The sequence below is a fragment of the Gavialis gangeticus genome, unplaced genomic scaffold, assembly GCF_001723915.1.
Source record: "Gavialis gangeticus isolate Ggan-Ray unplaced genomic scaffold, GavGan_comp1, whole genome shotgun sequence".
Taxonomy (NCBI): Eukaryota; Metazoa; Chordata; order Crocodylia; family Gavialidae; genus Gavialis; species Gavialis gangeticus.
Genome location: NW_017729022.1, coordinates 1,844,736 through 1,851,223, shown reverse-complemented (window position 1 = coordinate 1,851,223; position 6,488 = coordinate 1,844,736).

Here is a 6,488-nt window from a genome sequence, read left to right as displayed (position 1 = left end):
AGCTACATCTGTTTTGTGTCCTTTTTAGTAGTTGGTTCTTAAATCTTTTCAAAGTGTGTACTATATTTAATATAAGTAACTGCCTTATAGTCCACCAACTCCCTGAATTTGCACCATAACATGTATGTGGAACTAAAGCAATTTTATGTAAAAGCAAAACAAAGGAAAGTATTTTGAATATTTGTAGCTATGTTTCAGTGAATTTTAGCCAATGGAAATAAGTGCCAAATGACAGAGCTTTGATGGCCACCAGTCATTCATTTGTGTACTGCCACCTAAGAAACTGATCTACAGCACTGAGCACATTCAGCACTTAATACACAAAGGGCGTGTCTACACATGGCCATACAGCGCCTTTGTTACAGCACCATTATTTAGTATTTCCTTTTGGAAGTACTAAAAGACAGCGCAGTAACAGCCTGTATTGTGCTGCATGGGCCACGCACAGTTATTTTTGGCCACTATGTCATCGTAGCAACACCCTATAATGACTGAGCGTTTTGCTACAGAGACATAGTGGCAGCATCACAGTTTTTGCCAACAGATGCTACAGCACCATAGCAACTTGTATAGACGTACCCAAAAAGTAAGGAAAAAAATACAGCTATCTACATTGGCTGGACTAATCTCAAATGGTCAGCATAACTCTGGTTTATTCAACAGAGTTGAAATGGATTGCAGCATTGCTCAGTGTATCTGCAAAACCAGCTAAACATCTTCCGAGACTTTGCTTTCCGTTGCTTGAAAAATGTACAGTACCTCCTATTTATGAGTATATTGGAAACTTTGTCAGAGAAGATCTTTTCTTGATACCTTACCCACTGCTTGTAACTCTGACTTAAACCTGGAAATGTAGAGATATGTGCAAAAGTAAACAATATATTACCTTGAAGTGAATTCAGTAGATAGGGCACAAGATTTAAATTCAGGAGAGCAAGGTTCTGTCCCTGTGGTGCCACAGACTTGCAGTGCAACTCCAGGCAACTGAGGCCACCTCCCTGTACTCTCTTTATCCTCCCACCTTTTGTCCATCTTCTCTTGTTCACAATCTTCAGGTTACAGATTGTGTCTGACAAGGTGTTTGCACAGGTCTAACACAATGGGATATTGTGCTGCTATTTTTCCAAAACCCTAAAAAAAATGTTTTATTTTAATTTCACTAAGATCTTATGTCCCTTTTGAAAATGGGACTTAAGACTTTGAGTGACTTAGGCCGTTTTAAAATGTTTGAAGTGCCTAAGTAGAGATGTAAGATAAACAGGTGGTCTAATTCTCAAAGCAGTTTAGCATCTTGAAGACCATGAGAACCTTTCACTGCATCTCATCACTGAAAATTAGGAAACTGAGCTAAGTGCAAAAGTGTGCATACAGATTGGCTTTTTAAAAACCATAAACCTATCTTAAGGACAGAAACAGCACCGATTTTTACTGAGACTCATGCTTCTAGGCCATTTAAATGGTTTTGAAAACCCCATCCTCATTTATACATCCAACTGGAAAATGTTGGGCAAGACTTTGGAGGAAGTACAATTAAGAATTATTAAAGTAACCAGATTCAAACCAGTAATTGTTACATTTTATTTATAATTTCTTATTTTTTCCCTTTGGGAACAAAAAAAAATCTATATAGTATTCACAGTGGGAAATGTAAAGAGTTTTTCTGTCTTTCTATCACTTATCCACCAAAATACATACACACAGCTACACATGCATAATGGTTATAATTAAATATAACACAGGCTACTAGAAAAAATGGAGTATTATTTGAGTGCTGGCAATTTTTCTGCTGAAATGAGCAGTGAAAAACATGTTGCTGCTTTATCAAAAAACAAATTTCATTTTAGAAAACTGGAAAAAAATGTTCATGTCTCCTCAGTAAATAGTATATTAGGTTAACGGTCTAGCTTAACCCCAGTTAGTTATGGTGCAATGCAACAGCTAAAGAAGTACAATAGTTTAATTGTACCATGGTCTAAATCCAGATGACATTGAAAATAACTTGTAAACTAATCAGTTCCTGTCACAAAAAACAGTGCAAGTTCAACTACAGTTAAAACATGAGCGTTTAAATAAATTATTAACATCTAAACAATTAAAGACTGTTCTGCAGCTACCGTTTCAGCCAGACACTAGAACCAGAATGCAGTCAGACTGATTGAGCTGCATGCTCAGGAACTCACCACAGGAGTAGCACAGTAGCTGGATTGCCCCACAGCCAATATTGAAGCTTCTGATGCTGCACAAGCTTCTCATGACATGAGTAATAGGCTCCATTGGGAAGAAGAAAAAAATGATCAGTGGATAGGTACACAGCCCCTGGCTTCTGTCCCCTCTCTGCCACCCTGTTCACCATGCTGGATACAGGTGCTATTGAAAGACTGGAGCTCTGAATTGCTGAACAGAGGACATTAAATATAAGGTTTCCCAAATCCTGATCTCTCATGTCTGCAGTGGAAGCACCAAACACACCTAATTAGAATGTAGAAGGTGGAGGCAGGATTTGGATGTTAAAAAGCACCAAGATATGGTACACATCAGTTACTCTCCTCCAAAATTAACCTAATGTATCCTTATGTAATTGCTGAAGAACAATGTGTTCCAAATGAAGAAAATAAATTCCAAATATCTCCCAATGCAACCACAACATTTTTTTTTTAAACTGAAAAGGACATATTAATTTAAAAAGTAAGACTCTCTGAAATATAGCAGGAAACCTATCCTAAAAGCTATAACATAATAATATTCCACATACCAGACAAATTTAATACAAGATGAGGTGACTCTTTTATCACAGCAGGTAGATTAAAAAAAAGCTCTGAATATGGATCAAGGTTTGGGGTATTTAAAAGGGCAACTCAGGTATAGGTAGTGATCCAGAAAGTTTATCTTGAAATGAGATTAAAGAAGTGCTATAATCAAGGGGGGCTTGTAATGCAATGATTTCTTCAAAATTATGAATAATTGCTAAAAATCAGAATATGTTTCCTTAAGCTTTTTTGAAAAGTTGTGGCCATGTTCTCAATCATCCAAATGAGATGCAATTTTGTTTTATTTTTAGGGAATGGTCGTCATTTCTGCTCTGGGTATATGTGAAAGTATTTAACTATTTCCAAAAATATGGGTTTTAAACCTATTTGTCCACGCAAAGTCATAGGTTCACATTCAGGAGACAGATTTTCTCCCTCTGTTTTTCTTTGTATAAAAGGTCCTGCTTTACCAAAGGGTAAGAGAGGAGGGTAGGGATAGATGAGGAGGGAATGCAATAAAGGAAAGTAGGCGAACATGTCTGAACATAAAAGGCAAATGGATGTAAATTAAAGGTAATAAGCACAGTATTTTCAGTTATTTTTATGTATTTCTACTAAGAAGAAAGATACTAAACCTGCTTTAATTTTCAAGACTCTCACACTACATCTAAGGGTATTGCTTAGAACATGCAAGCAAACAAACCATTAAGAGGATGAGCTTTAACATCAGGCTACAATTCTTAGTAATATAACTGACAGAAGTTCCCTGACCCTGCCAGGAAAGGAATAATTACAGTATAGCAAAATGCTAATTAGCCAAAAGCAAAACTCAATAAGCCACACATATAGACCACAACAAAAACCTTGGAGAGTCGAACAATAGAGTTCAGGTCACAAAGATGGCAGCATTGACTTAAGAAAATCCATTTGTTGAAGAGACAAGCTAATCAAGCCACTCTTTCTTTCTGGATTGGCCAGCAGTAGGTGTCCAACACTTTCTTTCTGTTGCATTCCCCGACTTCTCTGTGCTTTCCATGAGATATACACAGAGCAGGTGGAATAATTACTCTTCCCTTATGTACAAAGCAGATCAGATCTCCAGGGCTCTATCATCTTTTGTTGCAATTAAACTTCCTGCTACCCTACTGGCTGAGATCACAGGTTGATACTATGAGCACATACATGGAGTGCACCATGTAAAAACAGGTAACAATGGGTGCATCTACATGTGCAATTAAGGTGCAGCAATAAACTCTGGCACATTTTGTGCCACAGTCAGCTGGCCCTGGACACAGCATCTACACTTGTGCCTGGAACCACAGCACTTTGAGTCGGGACAGAGCAGCCCCATGCTGGCAGCAGGCTTGGAGGGTCAGCCAGCCCTGGGTTTTGGGTGGCAACATTTGGTAGTGGAGGGGCTGGCTGGGGCACAAGGCAGCAGGCAACCCCCACACTTTAGCACCCTCATATCCCAGCACTCCAGCCAGCCCCTGTCACTATCTATATATGCATTTCAGCAGAGTAAGTGCACCATAGGACAGTACTGTCCCCAACGGTACTATATTATGGCAAAGTTCATTAATTTACTATATCCTAATACCAGCGCATGTGTAAACAGTGACACTTATTGTGGAGCTGATTAGTCAACTTAACATTAAAGTACATGTGTAGATACAGCCAATGGCCACTTCTCACACAAACCTCTTTGTGATGTCATGAACTGCACATGTGGAAAGTTAAAATATGCACTGTGCTGCAAATTTGCAGCATGGGGGCAAAATTTGCTACCAGGATTTTCTGATATCAAAAAAACACCCCCGGAAAAAAGTGGCATGGTACATGCTACAATAGCATGTGCCAGAACAAATGGGGGTGTGGTCCTCCCGGGAGACACTCTGGCTACCAGCATGTACCATGCTATCAGCCAAAGTGTCTCCACTCCTCCATTTGTGCCCTAGCTGCTCCAGCACACCAGGAGCTGGGAAGAGCTGGGCAAGGGCAGTTTGCCCAAAGTGGGACACGAAGTGCAACGAAGTGTGCACATACTGAGCCATGCACTGCAGCACAAAGTAGCAGCACACGTTTGTGCCACTACTATTTGTGCTGCTGTAGGTGCATGACCCTGCACATCTGGATGTGGCCAATATGAGCTATGTGAGAGCTTGCACAAAAAAGTAACCCTGTGCAACCTCTCTCTCTCAATGGCCACCAAGGTAAATTAATTCAAATAGCATGCAATTACTTCATTATCAAAATGAAGCAGCAAATGTTTCTGTTCACGAAAGGCACATAAGCACATGGTTAAGTTCCTCTGAAGTCAGTCAGTGGGACTTAAGTATGTGAATGAAGGATACGTTTAAATGTTTTCCCAAATAATGATGGACTTAAGCTTATATATAAATGCTTTCCTAAAGTAAGGACTTAAGTGACTCCTGAGTATCCAAACACAGGCTCCTAGTTATAGCAACATTAGAAATGTAAAGATATAATTTTCAAAAGAGATTACTATTTGCTTCCCTTGTGAAGATAGCCTTGAAAACAGAAGCCAATATAAATCAGTGGAAGGATCCCCCATTCCTTACCATAAGCTGCATTTAGATGCATCATAAATAATCACCTGATAAACCTCTTTTAGCATTTTAAAGTTGCCTCTGTTTATAATGATGCATAGGAACTGGTTACAGTTGAGGGGCAAAACAGTTTTATGTCACTCACCCCAATTACAATAAAGCTCCTTCTGCCATCATATATAACCACCTTCCAATATGCATGAACAATTCTCATTATCAGCAGTAGAAAATATAATCCCACTATTGCTAAAATGGAGCAGGGTTGATTTGGGAAAGGTAGAAGTAACCTTCTAAAACACAGCAAGGTATGTATGTATTTATGTACGTAACAACAGAAACAATATACTGATATGAAACATCTGTACACACACAGTTATTTTATATATATATTAGATATATATATATATATACAAACAAACAAAGGCAGACTGGTCCTCATATTTCCATGAATAGGGAGGTTAGCTCCACAAAGCTAACACATGTAGAAACAAAGGGAAAGTATTTTGCTAGCACATCTCAAAATAAGTATGCAACTGAAATTATGTGGAGTATCAATACAACTGAAAAGTTAATTTTCTTTAAAATAAAGTCATCTGGTATTTTAAATCAATATCAATGTCCTCAAATCTCAAACTTTTCACACACCAAAAAAGGTGTGTTCAAGTAAAGCTAATAAATATTCTCTTCACTCTAGCCATCAAAGTCATTTCAGTAAAGCGATTTCTTTATTTTTATCAATATATATCACTTTTGAAAGCACTAAATGTTCATTGACGTAGCTGTCCTAAACACTCTTATGACAACTGGAAAAGAATCCGCTGGTATTTTGCTACATTGGTCCCTTGGAGCCATGACAACTCTTCAGTGGATCACATGCTATATACTATTATTGTATGATTATATATTTTTCTTATTTTAACACTGTGTAATAGTAGTGAAAATTAATAACAACAGTAATACAATTAAAACAGTATTCATCACCTTGAAAGTGATTTTTTTTTCAAAGTGACCACCTTTTTAACAGTACAGTTAGCTCTGACTACATCCACTGCCTAAATACGGAAAGCGAGATGAGGGCAAGAAGTACAAATGATTTGCTGAGCACCATGGAGAATGTAAATGTCAGAGAGAGAATTTGAACTCTGGGGTTAAACAACCCTGGTCTGGTGTC